Below are 17,750 nucleotides of genomic sequence, written 5' to 3' on the forward strand. Positions count from 1 at the left end.
ACCTAGCAAATTCCAGTGTTGTGGCTTCATTGTTTATACCCTCACTATAACCTGAAATTTTAAAAGAAGAAATTTATTAATTTATTTACCTATTTTTTTATACAGATACCAAGTTCTATGGGTTATTTTGTGTCCTCTCTAAAAGCCACATGTTGAATTCCTAAGCTCTAGTACCTGAGAATCTGACCTTTGTTGGAGGTAGGATCTTTTCAAAGACAAAAATAATGTTGTTAAGGGGATACTTGATGCAATATGGCTGGCGTTCTTATACAAAAGGCAAATTTGGAGACAAACTCGTACACAGGGAGAACACACATGAACATCAAGACAGATATCTGTAAGCCAGGATGAAGGCCTGGAACAGACCCTTCTGTAAAACTTGGAGCGAATCCCGCCGACACCTTGATTTGGGACTTCAGCTTTCAGAGCTGAGTCAACATATTTCTGCTGTTTAAGTCACCCAGTTTGCGGTCCTCTGGTACAGCAGCCACAGCAAACTAATGCACTAAGTTTAAATATCCTCCCTGCTAATGTCTAAAGGCAGGAAACACTATTAGCTAATGCAACAATTAAATCATGTTTATATGTTTATCTAGCCCACATGGTTAAGAGAAATTTGGAAATGGTTAATCTTAAGATTACTAAAGTTTATCCACTCAAGTGTTGTCTTGTCTCTAATTAAATAAACTAATGTTTAATATATATAAGCTTCTCTACCTTCTTAAAGAGTGTGCTTCGCATAATTCAACTTTTGGATTATCAAGAAGATCCCAAGCATTTTGCCAACTTGTACACAGGAGCAGCTTGAAGGGGCATGAGGGTGGTAATGGGGGTGAGATTCTGGGTATTGTCATGGAGAGCTCTGCTTCTGAGTTTCTGGGGTGATTTTTTGCTATTATTATTTTTCCTTTTTTTTTTTCCTTCTTCTTGCCAGGATTCTAGTCATCTGTTCTCTTTAGTGTCTGTGTTTCTGCTTTCAACAGTTCTTTAACCCTTATAATTTGATGAACTTATTTGTCTATTGGTTGAGAAATCAGATAATAGTGCCTGTTAAAGTCCTATATAAAATAAGAAAAAAAAAAAAAGAATCTGTGTGTCTCAGGCATTGTCTCATGAAACACTTATGGTCTTTTTTGACATCTAGTTTTGAAGCTTAGGAGATGTCTGTTTGCTTGTTTGCTTTGCTAGGTTTATAGATATGTTCTAAATCTTATATTTGCTGGGAGTCTGTCTTCTAACCATAGCTTCATTTTAGTCCTAAAATGTAAATTCGTCTCTTCTCCTATTCCTGTTGTGCTAATCACCTACTGAGTATCTCTGATGGCATCCCTGGTTTGTGATGACCTGTTCATAGAATGAGTCTCTGATTTGTAAACACTCAATTTGGAGACAAATTGTGGGGGAAGGAATTGTAGCTGGATCCCTAATTCACATAATCTGGGAGGTTAATTGATGAAGTCGATTCTCTCATGGATAACTTGTATCCTGGGGGACAACCTCTTTAAAACCCTATCCCTGGACCATGGAGGACAGAATGCAGCTTCCTGAAATGTCCTAGTCCAGCTCTACTTGATCTCAGCACCTGCTGCCCCTTTCCTTGCTTTGCTGATCATTCAGTGATTCCCCCGGGCTTCCTGCTCTTGTTCCCACTCTTCTGGGCTCTCTCCCTAGGGAGTCTCAGCCTTGCCCACAGCTTCAATTAGTACCTAGGAGTAATGACTCATAGGTATATATCTGGCTTAGACTTTTATCTTGAGCTCTAGTTCTGTATTTTCAATTATCTACTTGTCATTCCTTATTTGTCTCAAAGGTCCTTCAAATTCATCATATCCAGCATGAAACCTCCTCCGAGAGCTTTGTCCTCTCCCATTGTTCTCAAGGTCAGCGAATGGCTTCATCATCATCTCACAGTGCCTGGTGTCATCCTCAAAATGTATCTCTTCCTCCAGTCACATCCAATGTCCTCCAAATCTTATATGGTCCACCCAATCAAGAACGTTGGAATTCTCCACTTTATTCCATGTCCACCACTGTGACTTTGGTCAATGTTGCCATCATCTATTAATTGAGCTTAGAGAATGGCCATTTGATCTATCCATGGCTTGCCTTCCTCCAAACCATTCTCCCCACTATGGTCAGAACAATTTTACAAAGCACATTTCATTATAATTATCCTTATCCACTCACACTTAAACCCTCCAATGCATTCATCCTATTTTCATTAAAGAGGCAATATTTGTAAAGATGGTTAGAGTACTCTGCCTGGCCTCCCTCCTCCATGCTAGCCTGAATAATTGCTTGTCATGGCAATGATGCCTTTCAAAAGGCATCCTCAAAATCTTTTTGCTCCACCAATCTGAGTCTTTTTTAGTTTCTTCTACTTTCAATGCTCTCTTCCACCACAGGGCATTTGGCTTCCCATTCCTTTTGAATAGCAAACATTTCTTTCTGCTCTCCGTATGATTAATCCCATCTCATCTTTTTTGACCTTAACTCTAACTTCACTTCCTCAGGCAAGCCTTCCATGACCTCCCTGGTAGATTAACCCCCCACCAGGGACTCTAAGAGCAACATGACTTTATTCCAGCACTTTTATTATAGTTATAATTTTCCCTTTAATTTGTATGATTATTTGCTTAATTTTTATCCTCCACTAGACTATAAATTTTGTATCTGTTCACCATTATATTCCAAGCGTTTTGTTCAGGATTATAAATATAATAGTTGCTTAATAAATATGTATCATATACATAAATAAAAATGATGATATTGCAGTGATTCAGAGGCTACATGGGCTCCTGAGCATCCCCCACTCCTTGGTTACAAAGAAAACTGTGAAAAGAAATTCAATTAGAGCATAAAGATAGTGGCAAAAATGTGACTACACCTGAATAGAATGATTGTGTGACAGATGAGCTAGGTCCTCAACTGTATGTCTGGGGGTTGGGTTTGTAAGATTTCAAATACTGTGTCCAACATCTGCCATGTATTACAAAATAGATATTAGCATGTGAAGAAATGGAAGTTACCAAGGTCAAGAAAAACACTGGCAATGTCCAGAGCTAAGATCTATGTCTAAATTTGGTTCATAGTTGTGCAGAACTTTCTGGGGGCCTGTAGTATACTCATCCCAAACCTTTATACCAGTGGTTCTCAACCTTCCTAAGGCCGTGACCCTTTAATACAGTTCCTCATGTTGTGGTGACCCCAACCATAAAATTATTTTTGTTGCTACTTCATAACTGTAATTTTGCTACTGTTATGAATCATAATGTAAATATCTGATATTCAGGATGTATTTAGGTGACTGCTGTGAAAGGGTCATTCTACCCCCAAAGGGGTCATGACCCACAGGTTGAGAACTGCTGCTTTATACCATCTCTTTTCCTTTCTGAGATATTCTTCCCCCAGAACTTACCATAATTCACTTATTATCATTATTTAGATCTCTACTGCAAGTTCAAATGCTAAGTGTCAAGACTCCCATGACTATATTTATTATTAAGAATAAGATTATTCTGTGGAGGGAAAAGCAAACACTGTGTCAGAAAACAATAAAACTTAATTTCACATTTCCCCTGTATTTCTGTGGTAGTTAGCAGGAATCATTCAGGGATCCAGAGTGTGCAGCTGCTTCCATCTTAAATAATGTTACTGTTATGTGGTGGAAAAAGGAGAACCTCTCACTCTTGTAATTTAATGCACAACTTTGGGTCCCATTAATGCTACACATAACTAATAACACAGCCCTCTTCCATCGGGTTTGCCATCTTGTCTTGTGCCTGCAAACAAGGACAAATGTAAGTATCTGGAAAGCAGCATAATAGCTAATCTAGAAAGCTTTCTTTACCTGCTTTTGAATTTTATGGTAATTATGGTTGTTTAATGTTATTATATCATATTATTAAGTCTTTTTTATTTTTGTCTACTACATGCTTCTGTCAACAAATGGATTCATGAAAGCAAGACTTTGTCTTAGTCAGAATTTATTGCTAGCATGTAGAAACATGTACGGCATACAGTTAGGAGTAAATACTGTTTACTGAATTAATGAATGAATTGTAGCTTATTTTAGGTGATACTTTCTTCTATCCAATCGCTCGAATAGTGAGCTCGGTTTGCCTTAATTCTGAGTCAAAATCACTGCTGATCTGCAAAGATGGATGATAACAAAGGGCTATATAATTCAAGTCAGACATTGAGACTAGCACATGGGATGACAGAAAAGGGGAAATTCAGACACAGAAAATTCACAGAAGCTGCACGTGGAATGTAGCATTGGGTCAGAGATAATTTCGCATTTTGGCTCAAACTGATTTTGGCAAAGTTCAGATGAGGGGACCTGGTGGTGGAGCAAAGGGAGGCTACCTTATGTCTTTTCCATCAGCACAGCACCCCCCGAAATCTACTCTGCGATCCTGACACAGGTGGGAGGTGGTCTACACAGTACAACTGATCATCTGAGCCTATCCTGATGATCTATAGAAGAATGTGTCCTGTCCTCTCTCCAAGGTACTGACTCAAAGCTGGAACTAATGGCTGAACTGTCCCAAGTGCTGAGTATTTACTATCAATAAACAGCTCCTCAAAACTTTTGTCTTCCTCCTGTTTCCACACCATGGTTGTTATCATATCCCCGCTACACTGGACTGAGTCATTTGGGAAGAATACTTGGCACAATTAAGTTACTACTAACATAAATCACCCACCTGGAAATTTAGATAATCTAAATTATTGTCAAGCATATGGTACCTAAATCATTTCCTATGATTTGATTGAAAACTTAGTATATTAGCTTCTTATGGCGGTGGCAACAAATTACTATAAACTTGTTTTTTTTTTAAACAAGGATAACTTATTGCATTTTAGCTCGGGGGTTTGAAAGTCTTCCAGTGATTTCATAGGGCTAAAATCAAAGTGTCAGAAGGACTGCATTGATTCTAGCATGTAGGATAAATTGTGTTTTCTTATATTTTCTTCCCTCTAGAGGCTACATGCATCCCTTCCTTCAATCGCAAAGCCATTGATGGGCATTCAAGTTTTTCTCATATTATTGTAATGTGAAGTCTTCTGCCTTGCTCACCACTTTTGAGGTCACTTCTGATTACTCTGGGTCCACCTGAATAATGCAGGATGATCTCACTATCGTAAGGTCATCTGATCAGCATCCTTCATTTATTTTCCATCTAAATTCTTGTTGTTTCCATGTTTAGTAACATAATCACAAGTTCCAGAGATTAAAACTTGTATATCTGGGGTGGTGGTGGTGGTGATTATTTTGCCTGCCAAACTTAGTAAATATGAACTTTGAAAGTTATAAAAATTATTATAAAATTAATTGAAGTAGCATGACATGTATCTGGCTTCAAAAAATAAATATATGAATTTTATCATAACAAATATTGTATTAAAATATTTTTAAATCATCTGAAATCAGGATGGACACATTGTCATATTGCAGATAAATAAAGTGAGGCAGGGATGAGTTAAATTACTTATTCAAGGCCATATAACATAGACAAAATGAGTTAGGATCCAGGGAACTTTCTACTTGACCTCATTGTTACATACCTTTAGGAATATAGATTATTTTGTATTAAAATTAGAGGAGAAAAAATCTATCAATTGCTTGACATTTTTTAAAATTCACAAGCCTTAAAATCATAAATTTATTTTACTAGGATAATTCGAAATTATGTAATAAATTTGGTTTTCATATAGGCCAAATGAACATTCTCATGAATGTGTGTATTATGCTCCATTAACCTCATTACAGAAGTCGATGTTCCCATATGTGTCTAGGGACATGTTTACCAGTTCATGCCATCATAAGAGGACAATACTGTGCAGAAAGTGCATTCTTTTTATGAAAATCAGAAATTAATCATTTACTGATCTCACTACCCAGAAGTGTGCACACCAATAGACAAATGTTTGGAGGATTGTTTTTAAATGAGTCAAGATGGTCACTATTGAAAAAAAAAAAGTAAACATTCGTAAGAATGGAGGCAGACTTAGAAAAAAGTGAATGGTGGCTAGCAGTCAACCCTAAAATAACCACTCATCTTCAAATCTACGTTGTTTGCAATTTTATTGTGAAGTATAATCTATACTACAGAGCCATTTTTATTCTGCAGGGCTAACTGAAAGCTAAACAAATACTCTGCATATTTATACACAGTCACAAAGAAATGCTTTAAAATGCTGTCTCTCTGGCACCGCAGAGGAGATGCTATCTATATCTTTAATAAAGCATTTAGGCTATTTTTTTTTCCAATTCACTACAGATTCATTTTGAGAGACACCGTGGCCCACTAGTTTTGGGGATTAGAGCCTGACCCCTATCCTTAGTGACTACACTGCTATCCATTTCAGTCCTCTCCTTCACTACATCAGGACGCTCCCAGATGAATTGGCGATAAATTCTTTTGGTCTGTGCCATCCGGATTCTAAAGAGGCTCACAAAGAATGCAAAAAAAAAGAGAAAGAAAGAGACGCTTTTTCAAACTATTTTTGTTTTCAATACATATTTTCCTTAAGAGCCAAAAAGAATAGGTTTACGGGCTGCATTTGAAGAGCTGAGAACTTTCAGCTTAGTATGAAAATCCTGCTGGAGTTTCTAGCAGTTTAGTCAAGAAGCACAAAACAACAATGACTTATGGCCTTTTTTCTGACAACTCTTATCTTAGTTTTCCATACTTCCAGAGATGTACTTTCGGAGAACACAGGAGTCGCATTTGTCCTTGTCTTTTTTATGTCATAATTATTTGCTCTATTAGGGTATCTAGTTTTACTTGCTAAGTGCCTTTTTCACAATGTCTTCCCACATTCCTTCTCTTGAATCTCTTTCCATCTGATGCAATCATTTTTGGAGTTTATTTCTGTTTTACCGTTGTTTTTATTTTTTATTTCAGATTAATGTGAGAGTACAGTGATTAGGTTACATTGTTCGTGTTTGTTAGGTAAGATTCAAGTTGTAATTGAGCCCTTCACCCAGGGAGTGTGTCGTATACCCTTAAGTTGGGGCCATTAAGTGAGAGCTTACCCATGGCCCTCCCCCTCCCCATTCCCCTTTTCCCATCTCTTCCCTCCCTCCTGTTTGTATTTAACAGTATTTTTATCTCATATGGGGTAGAGTTGTTTAGTATTGCTTACGTAAGATGCTTGCTTTTCCATTTTTATGAAGCTTTACTAAGAAGAATGTGTTTCAACTCCAGCCAGCTAAATACAAAAGATGTACAGTCTCCATCATTGTTATGGCTGAATAGTATTCCATGGTATACATACACACAGTTTACTAATCCATTCATGAGTTGATGGGCACTTAGGTTGATTTAAGGTTTTGGTGATTGCAAATTAGGCTGTGATGAACATTCTAGTGCATAAATATGTCCTTAGGATTAAATGATTTTTTTTTCCTCTTGGGTAGATACCTAGTAATGGGATTGCAGAATCAAATGGAAGTTTTACTTTTAGATCTTTGAAGATTCTCCATACTTCTTTCTGTAGAGGTTGTATTAGTTTGCAATCACAACAGCAGTGTAAAAGTGTTCCCTTCTCTCTATGTCTATGCCAGCACCTGTAGCTTTGGGACTTTGTGACGTGGGCTATTCTCATGGGGTTAGGTGATATCTCAGGGTGGTTTTAATTTGCGTTTCTCTGATGATTAGAGACAATGAGCATTTTTTCATGTCTTTGTTGGGCATTTGTCTATTTTCTTTAGAGAAGGTTCTGTTCATGTCCCTTGCCTACTTATAAATGAGATTGTTTGTCTGTAGATGCTAGTGATCAGCCCTTTGTCGGATTCATAGCATGCAAATATCTTCTTCCAACTAAAGGTTGTCTGTGTGCGTTATTTGCACCCAAGCTTTTTAGTTTGATCATGTCCTATTCATTTATTTTTGACGTTACTACAATTGCTAAGGGGGTCTTTGTCATAAAATCTTTTCACATGCCAATGTTGTTAAGAGTTTTCCCCATAATTTCTTCTAGATGCTTTGTCATTTTGCGTCTTAAATTTAAATCTTTTATCTAGTGAGTGTCAATTTTTGTAAGTGGTAAGAGGTACAGGTCCAGTTTCATTCTTCTACGTGAGGCTAAACAATTCTTCCAGGACCACTCATTAAATGGGAATTCTTTTCCCTGGTATATGCTTTTGGTTCATTTATCAAGATCGATGGCAATATGTGACTGGTCTATATATCTATTTTTGTGACAGTATCGTGCTGTTTTGATCACTGTAGATTTGTAGCATAACCTAAAGTCTGATAAGTGATGCCTCCAGATTTGTTTTTATTTCTTAGAATTGCATTGGCTATTTGGGGATTTTTCTGCTTCCATAAGAAGTAAAGTACTATTTTTTCAAGTTCTTCAAAGCATGACATTGATACTTTAATGGAGATTGCATTAAATTTGTAGATCGTCTTGGGTAGTATGGACATTTTAACAATGTTGATTCTTCCCAGCCATTAGTATGGTATACTCTTCCATTTGTTGACGTCTTTGGCTATTTTTTTTCTCAGAGGTACGTAGTTCTCTCTGTAGAGATCTTTCCCATCTTTTGTTAGGTATATTCCCAGGTATTTCATTTTCTTTGATTCTACTGTGAAGGGTGTTGTGTCTTGATTTGACTTTCAGTTTGACTGTTATTGGTGTATATGAAGGCTACTGATTTGTGGACATTGATTTTGTATCCTGAGATGTTACTATATTCCTTAATCATTTCCAGGAACCTTATGGTTCAGTCCTGGGCTTTTCTAAGTATAAGATCATATCATCAGCAAAGAGTGAGAGTTTGACCTCTTCTAACCCCATTTGAATACCCTTGATAGACTTCTCTTGTCTGATTGTATTGGCTACACTTCTAGTACTATGTTGAATAGTTTGTTGCAGATGGTCTCTAGCCATTTAAAAAGTGTCCCATCTGTGCCTATTGTTTTAAGTCTTCTTGTCAGAAAAGTATGCTGAATTTTGTCGAGTGCTTTTTGTGCATCTGTAGAGAGTATCATATGGTCTTTGTTTTTGCCTCTATTTATGTGGGGAATTATTACATTTATGTATTTGTGTATGTTGAACCCTATTTTACTACCTTCATTAGTCTTTTAATTCAATACTTTCCTGTTAAGTTGATAAGTTACATTCACTAAGGATAGTTCCATATTAAGAACAAAAATAATCAGAAGTTCTGTATAGAAGAGATAATACCATAAGAAAACTTACCAACTCTCAAATTCCAGAAACAATTATCCTCAGTAAGCAGTCATAATAGGTAATGCTTTTAGAGTGATTGGATGATTTTAATTATATGTAAACAATTTGTTTATGTTAATATGTGCATTAGTGTTCTGGCCAAAAATTATAAGCCAAATATCAAAGACAATTCATAATTTAAAAGTCTTTCCTTTACTAAGAAGAATACGTTCCAGCTCCATCCATGTAAACATGAAAGAGGTAAAGTCTCCATCTTTCTTTAAGGCTGCATAATATTCCATGGTGTACATGTACCACAATTTATTAATCCATTCGTGGATCGATGGGCACTTGGGCTTTTTCCATGACTTAGCAATTATGAATTGGGCTGCAATAAATGTATTAATGTACACATCTATGATTTAATATAAAAAGAAGTCTTTCCTAAGAATCATCATCATAATTGTTTACTGGTATACTAAGAAATGTTTTCTATAATTTTCAAGTTGTAAGGAATTAATGACATCAAGATAGAGTTGAAATTAATTGAACTTAATACTGATTTGGCCACTGGGGAAGTGCCCACTATTCTTACAGCCCCTGCTGCATTGGATATATCCTGATAAAAGATAGTAGCTTCATTGCTTAGATCAGAAATATTCATTTATCAGTTTAAGAAGGAGTCTTGGCCTCAACATACACAGAAGCACCGGTTTGTAGGGCTGAGGTCAAACCATCTGATAAATCTCCAACCAATTCTTGGGCTATATAAGAACAGAGTAACAATTGGGTCTAAAGAGATACTTAAAAATAAAAAGGCTTAGAATGTGTGAGCAGTTTTGAATTAGATAGCCAGGAAGAAAAAAATCTGAGTTTCTTAGAAACTGGTGGCTATTTCTCACTTTGACCTTGAAAGTTTGCATCCTTTTCCTTTTCTCACTCTCTCGCTGGTCACTGTGGCCAGTGCTGGGGCAAGATGCATAGAAATCTGCGAGATTGTTCTCAGAGATAAGCCTGCTTTTATGCCAGCTGAAGGTATAAACTATGGCTCAGACTGTTTCCCACTCTTTTATGCCCATTCTGTGAACAGGGACTGCATTTCAGTTTTCAGTTTAGCCCCATCTCCATTTCCATTATACAGGGTGGCCATAGAGTTCATGTGCAATTTTAGATTGCACACTATTTTAAATTGCACACGAACTTTATGGCCACCCTGCATAATTAGAACAAGCCGTAATAGTCATAGCCAAAAGTTTTCTTCTCAAGACATTAAAGAAATGTCTATGTGCCAGAGACACTCATTGCTAAGTTTGCAGTTAGCTTATTGCTTCCAAAAACCAAAAGAGAAAAAAAAAAAGTAATAATAAAAAGAAGGAGCTACAGAGAAATTGGAAGATTGGAAAAAACATCCCGTGTAGGGGTACTCCTGGTTATCTTAGGCTTCTCAATTAATTAACTCTTGAAATTAGACATTGTGCACAGTGGATACTACAAAGCATGGGCTCAAGGCTTTGTTTTGTGGTCATTAACAGATGTTTACTGTTTTTAGCAGTGAATTTCTGGTAATTAAATATTTTGTAGCAATCTGATAATTGTTTCATCATTCATAAACTATAACTTGGCATAGCTTCCAAATCCTAGGTAGAGTGTAACTCATATAGAATTCACCTCTGGCATCAGCTCCCTGATGTGAGGTCAAGGTTCTTTCCTGAATCCTCCATGGGTTATGACAGCAACGATTTTTATCAAAGGTGTCTCAGAACAACATTTTTGTTTATGTTTGTTTTCTCCAACTTCATCTTTAGCTTCTGCAGGGAAGGGATCATTTCTTATTATTTTTGTAGCCCTAATATCTAAGAGAATATGGAATAATCTATAAATATTTGTTAAACCAATCCTGTTGTTTCAAAGTCAGTCTCAACACTCAACTGTCAGAGATGAAATCTGAGGACTGCCCTCAGAAATTCACAACACTTTTAGAAGGAAAGCAAAGCAATGCCAGCTTGTTTATATGAAACTTGACCAAGAAAGAAGTTTGTCTAGGGTGTTACAATGAGGTGGGAGCAGCTGTCTGTTTCTTACCTTGGCATCAGTGGCTCTCAAGGTTAGTTCAGAATGGATATTACTGAAGATGCCCAATGATTGCCAAAATATGGCTGTTGGACATCTTTTCAAAATCAACTCAATTTCTAGAAAAACATGTCAATGAAGTCTTGTAGGAATGGGGCATGTACATTAACTTTGCCCAGGGCTTTGACTCACTCCTTTATGCAGGTCTTTACAAAATACCACCCATGAGATTTTGTAAATGAGGTCCTTAAGCCCCACACCTAGTCTCCTTGCTGAGTAAATGAGGAAAAAAGGACAAAGTGTCCAAGATTCATCTTATTAGGCACTGTTAATTAGGGGATGCTTTAGTGGATGCTTCCTCAGATGCACTGTTAAGTGAAAAAGTCTGTCTATAAAGTACAAAGAAGATCTATACAAAACGTTATTGTGGTACCTGTCACACTCAGTGAAGTCTTACTTGGCAAAATGCTGCTTTTTACATCACAATTATCTCAGTCACTCTAAAGAAATAGCAGGTAGGCTGAGTTTAGTGAGAAAATTGCCCTATGTTATGATGCTCCCAGGACATGTTTCTTTGGAATGTGTTAGAAATACCAGCTTTTCCCTGAAGGGCCATTTTTGTTAGAATAAAAAACTGGTATGTTACATGACCTGAGAAATTATGGGAATTCCCATGAGTAAATGCAGATTCCTTGACAGACCAAAAAGATTTTAAGTATTCTTAGATGACTCTTTCCAGCACAAGATCCTGATTTAAATAATCTGGGGCCTCATGCATATAGTCTGATAAGACTTTCACTTTAAATTTGCTATAATCTTATCTCTATCTGAAATTCCAGGATCCAACTTATCCTATAGCAAGAGGACATTTAAGCTGTTTGTCAAAATATACTCCGAGGTAGATGAAACACTGAAACTTTTCAGTCCAGCCTGTCTGTAAGGTTCACCTCTGAAGCAGGGGTTGGCTTACCGCCTGGGAGGAGGAACTCACACACACTAACTGCTTCTCTAAGCAAACACCCATCCTGGGTGACCTTTCCTTTCCGTATTCTTAACACAGATTTATCACCATTGGAGCTGCTTCATGTTTCGCCAGGTGGTTTCTTGTCATTCCCTTCTCTCCATTCTTCATATTCTCCATTTGCAAAAGACCTCTGAGTTTTCAGCATTTTAGATGAAACAGCAGCAAGTGTTTTCAGGCTTTGATTAACACTATGACTGCAAACTTCCAGAAAAGAAAAAGAACATGAAAAAATAGCAAAACACTGTTTTCAGCATACCGCTACATAGTATCACTCGGAATCATATTTCTATGTGAAAAATTCAATTGCAAGGCTTGGAAAAGAGAAACTTAGGATGTTTTAGGAGGAGAAGAAAAGAGATCTTTTTTTTTTCTCTCTAAATAATAGAAGCCTTTAAACTACTCCCTATGAAGGTCTGTCTGGAAAATAAATAACTCTAAGAAGAATAGCATGTCTATTATGAAGCTATTATTAAGATTTCAGAACAGTAAGGGATACTGAGCAACCCATTTTAAACAGTCATTGTTATCTGGTGAAGAAGCACCCTTAACCAAGGATTGTTATATTTCAAACTGAGGTCAAGGAAAAGAAAGCTCCCTTTGGCATCCATCAGATAAATCAGCCCGCCTTTTCCAAACCTCCTGCTGATAAATACTGTGCTTTCCTGGTTCACTTCTTAAATAGTTTGTGTGAGTGGGAGATGAAGGCTGAGACAAGATCTTCTGCGCGTGGCTGGTTTTCCCGAAATGGGCGCAGCCCTCACCTTTATATTCTCCGTTCCTTGAAAACAGAAAAAGAAAAAAGAATGTTATGATCGCCATACCTGATGGAAAATCACTGGTGTTGAACTTGTCACCTTCTTAATCCATTTATGATGATAGAGCGCTGATTTGTGCATCTAATTACTGAAGCCTAATTATTGCTGCACTGAAATCAATGTGGCATAATAAATATGTGCCACATTCCCAGGAAGGAGCCCATAGTTGCCCTCCTCCTCCTCATGTTGGTGGTGACCTTATTTACACTCTTATTCAAAAGAAAGCTTTGTCAAAGATTCAAAGTCATCCCCTACAGGTACTAGGAGCTGTGCAGCACATATCTGAAACTAGCTTTATGAGGTTGTAGGTAGTGAAGTTTGCCTTCATAAGTGGAAATTACTAATTTATTAGAGTTCTTTGAGGTGGAAAATAGAAATGTAGATAAAGAAAAAAATAGAAGCATTTTACAAAATCTTTAAAGAGCACTTTTGAAAATGTTCCACACTAAGAGTTACTAATATATGCAAATGCTATATTTTTGGGACGGGCAGTCCTCTTTTATCTTGGAAAGTAAACTGGCTTAATAGATGAAAATAAAAAGCCCAGAATACATGTGATCATTTCTCATATAGAAGGAGAAGCTAGAAGGGGAAAAGGAGGGAGTCAATGTTAGGATGGATTCTATTTAACATGCTAAGTGCTTGATGGTGGTGAGCATGAAGTTTTCCCCTGGCAAGACTCACTTCTGAATGCTTTCTCTCTGTGGGTCACAAGGGGGACAAAGAAACTGCACTTTCAAATCTTGACTGACAGTCATATCTACAGTTGATTTGCTAGATGACAGGCACTGTTCTGTGAATTTTATAGGAAATAACTCTAGTATTCCTTATAACAACCCAAGTGGATATTACTATTACTATACTCATTTTCCAGATAAAGAAACTGAGGTAACAGAGCAATCAAATAATTTCTCCATGGTCAAAGTGAGTGAAAAAGCTACAGGTATATATTTAAACATATTTTCAGTGATGATCTAGAAGAAGAAAATGGACATCACTGATGATTGTTTTCTTGAAATCCTGCTTCGGTTTATAGCTTCTCTCTAAAAGTCTTTAAGTAACATGATTTATACTGAACATGGTGCTTCAGTACACATAGACTGTTTTGTTGATGTTTAAGAAAATATTTGTTAACCCTGGTTCATTGCCTATTTACTTTATTAGTTGTTTTGAATGGGTAGCCCTGTTAGTAAAAGAGGGATTACTATTTTTAATGATATGAATGAAAAAAAAAATAGAACAAATCACGGAGTTTTTGTTTCTATTTCTGGTCAGGGAGTTATTCCCCTTCACATATGTGCTTGTGTGTGTGTGTTCAAAAATATTTAAGAAACTGCAAGGGTTTATGGAGAGAATGGAGTAAGGAAGGAAAGTGTGAGTTTATTTTCAAAAGAGCAACTAAGGGAAAAGAAATGACAAAATTGGATATTTAATAAAATGTAATAAATGCTGGCAGAGACCAAGAACAGGGCTGGACAGGCTGTTTTGATTTTCTAACAGGGATCTTATAACCTCTCAGTGACGGCGCAATGTGAGTGCAGTGGCTGGAGGCAGAGACACAGTCTTATAAATGCTTGATTTCAGGATGACTTCAATCAAGCAAAATCAAATTTGTGTCAGGTCCTGGTTGGTGATAGCTATGAGTTAACAGAAAGAGCAAAAACGTACAGTTCCATGATTTCCATTTATTAATAGATTTATATCACTGAATAATTAATCATCTTGATTGTCAACTGCTATCCAGGGGCTTCACCTGGATGTCTTTCTTCCCAACAGGAATGGAAGCTTCCTGTAAAGAACAGAAACAGTGGCTTTTGCTGTTCTGAATGTCCTTTAACACCTAGCAAATGCCTGGGCATAAAGATTTCAACTGGATTTAATTGGCTATATTAAAACAATGCATCTTTAACTTGCTCTTTCTCTCTGGGACCCAAAAAGTGGTGAGGGGTTATTCAATTTAAGGTTTCAACTTCCTATATTTTCATTAGATTGAAGTTGTAGGAGGAAAAAACTGCAGCCCATATTTCATTTATTTATGTTACCTTTATATAAACAAATGCTTTACTAAAGTAATCTCGTCCTCAGCCATATTTTAAAATTATATCATTGTATGTACATTGAATGGGGTTAGTACCTGAAAATAATAAGCACATTCTTGGAAGGAATTTCTCATTAAAATAAAGAAATAAAAATTGAAGACTAGTCCAAACACAAAAAGTTTGCATGTTACATTTTTATGGAGATCACAAATTCCCTGAAGCAACAAATAAATTTTGTCTTCTGCCCATTAGTTGAAGAAAATATGGTCATTGCCCCGTGTTTGAAACAAGAAAAAAAAAAATTACCTGTTATTCTAAAGCATTTGTCAACCTCCCAAAGAAATAAACGATCTGTGAATAGTTCAGCACGATTATATATTTATAAGCATCGTGGATTTAATCTAACATTTTCCCACCTGGAAAAACTGGGTTTAAGAATCCTCAGTGACCAAAAAGCAACACCGCGTTCTTCCCAATGTGCCATGTCACCTTTGTAGCAGCCATACACTTGGAGGGATGGGACTTGGGGTTGGGGATGGTTCTGAGGTAGAAATTGCAGATGGAGAGCTAGGTTCAGGGGATGGAAATCGAGAGGAGCAGGAAAGAGCCTGGAGAAAAGACTGTCATATTTGCTTGGAAGAACCGCCAAATCAGAGAGCAGGAAAGATTTCATTGGAGGAGCGCCTCCAAAGGCAACTGATCCTGTCATGTTGAAAGAAAATTGTAAATGTTCTCCCCAGAAATTGTCCGCCCATTGCAGCTGATCGAACACACAAGCACCAATACAGACACACTCTCTTGCTCTATCAAGGCGCCCGGGAGAAGACTTACACGAGTCAGCTTTTGCGGACACACACACACGCGCGCGCGCGCGCGCGCACACACACACACACACTCGCGCGCCCGCGCGCCAAGCTGCGGGTTGTCCAGAGCCTGGAAACCGCAGATTCCACTACGAAAGCTCCAGGGGCACTGGGATAGGTGTCGCCTCCCAAACTAAATCCTACTTCCCCAAACACTTTGGTGAAGAAATGAATCCAGTCCTTTTCGCCAGTGCCTCCAGGTCTGGGTTCTATGTTGGACTCCAGACTCTTCGTGAAAGCCAGGTTTGAAAGTCTTGTTTGCTTTTCCTTGGACGGTTTGGTGTGGAGGGCGGGGGCAGCGTCAGTTTAACTCCAGTCTAACAGGTCTCAGACTGGCCAAGTGGCTGGGACCGGTGTGGGGCCAGGGACGCGGACAGCGCGCGAGCAAGCCCCGCAGCTCTCGCCCAAAGCTTCTGGGTGCGCTCTCCCCGCCTCCCCCGCCCCACCCCTCCAGTGTCTCGCCACCAACTAATCTTTCCTTTTCTCTTGTATGATTAAGAGAGAAAGCGAACCGGCTGCTGGCTTCGGACTCTAAACAGTGCGCAGCTCGCGCGCGCCCGGGGGCCTCGGCCCTGAACCCGGGAAGGGCTCCTCGCGTCTGCCAGCCTCACCATAGCGCAGCCAGGGGAGGCATCCGGAGCTGAACCCGCGGCAGGTAAGAGCACCGCGCTGCTCAGCCCGCAGCTCGCCGCGCCAGGAGCTCCAGAGCCAAGGGGTCTCGCCCAGTCCCCTGAACCCAGGGTCGGAACTGGGGCAAATTGAATGAGCGGTCCTCCTCCTGAGCACCTTCTCAAATGGAAACTTTGCCTCCTCGGGCTTGGAGGGCTGAGGGCAGGCGATGGCGGTCTGGAAGGAAGGGTCAAATGAACCACTGAGCAGGGCGGGAGTGCGGATTCCGCAGGTCACCTAGTCCCCAGGAATGTGGAGACCGCGAGCTGGGAACGGCGAGCGTTGGGCGTCGCTCTCATGCAGTTCTCCTTCCTGTCCGCTGTCACCGACCTCCCTGTTGCCCCCCACTCCAGAGGCCCTCACGGAAAAGACTGGGGCGCTTCGCCCCTAGCTCTCCTCAGACTTCATCCCTGGTGTCTGTCCGCGTCTTCTGTGACCCTGGGGTGGAGGCCCGACTCGCCCCGGCTCCCCAGGGTCCCCAGGCTTCGCCACCCGAGCAGCCCCCTCAGGCGCCAGAGCAAGGTTTGGCACTGTGGTCCCTTGACCACTGCAAAGAAGCAGAGGGGAAAAGGATGAGAAAGGGGTTTCAGGACAGCGGAGAGGGCAGCCTTCTGCAACCGCATCTCATTTCACCCCCACGCGAGAGGTCTGCTGTCCTCCGTGGCTGGGGGACAGGGTCCCAGCACACAGCATGGGAGGTCCCAGAGTGTGCCTGGGCTTTGTCACCCAATTCACAATGGGTTCCCCGCCGGACCTCGGGGTCATAGATAGTGGACTACTGCACCCAAGGTCTCTCTCCCCGCCCGCGTCTGTGGACCTGGGCAAAGCCACTAACTTGTAGCTTTCTGAGCCCGCCAGGCGCAGGCCAAGCCCGGCGCCAGTAGAACGTGCAGAGATTCCACCGGTGCGCGCCGCCCGGCGCCGCTGGGGTGGCCCCCGCGGGATCAGTGCAGGTTAGCCCAGGAGAAGAGATACTTCCCCAGAATTACTGACAAAACTAGGCACACCCTCTGCTTCCGTCCCCTCAGCGCCGGCGTCTGTTTATCCTCCCGCCCATCGCTGTCCTGGTGGCTGCTCTGAG

At 39.6% G+C, this 17,750-nt stretch overlaps 1 protein-coding gene across 1 annotated transcript in view; it reads left to right on the plus strand.

Moving 5' to 3' along the window:
• The first annotated feature begins 15,710 nt into the window (after positions 1 to 15,710).
• The window catches only part of CHRM2 (cholinergic receptor muscarinic 2), a 127,999-nt gene continuing 125,959 nt past the window's right edge, over positions 15,711 to 17,750 (plus strand). Inside the window, exons 1-2 of the mRNA XM_053553974.1 lie at positions 15,711 to 16,243; positions 16,500 to 16,655. The gene's annotated coding sequence lies outside the window, so the exon portion shown is untranslated. The remainder of the gene's footprint in view (positions 16,244 to 16,499; positions 16,656 to 17,750) is intronic.

The sequence above is a fragment of the Nycticebus coucang genome, chromosome 11, assembly GCF_027406575.1.
Source record: "Nycticebus coucang isolate mNycCou1 chromosome 11, mNycCou1.pri, whole genome shotgun sequence".
Lineage (NCBI taxonomy): Eukaryota > Metazoa > Chordata > Mammalia > Primates > Lorisidae > Nycticebus > Nycticebus coucang.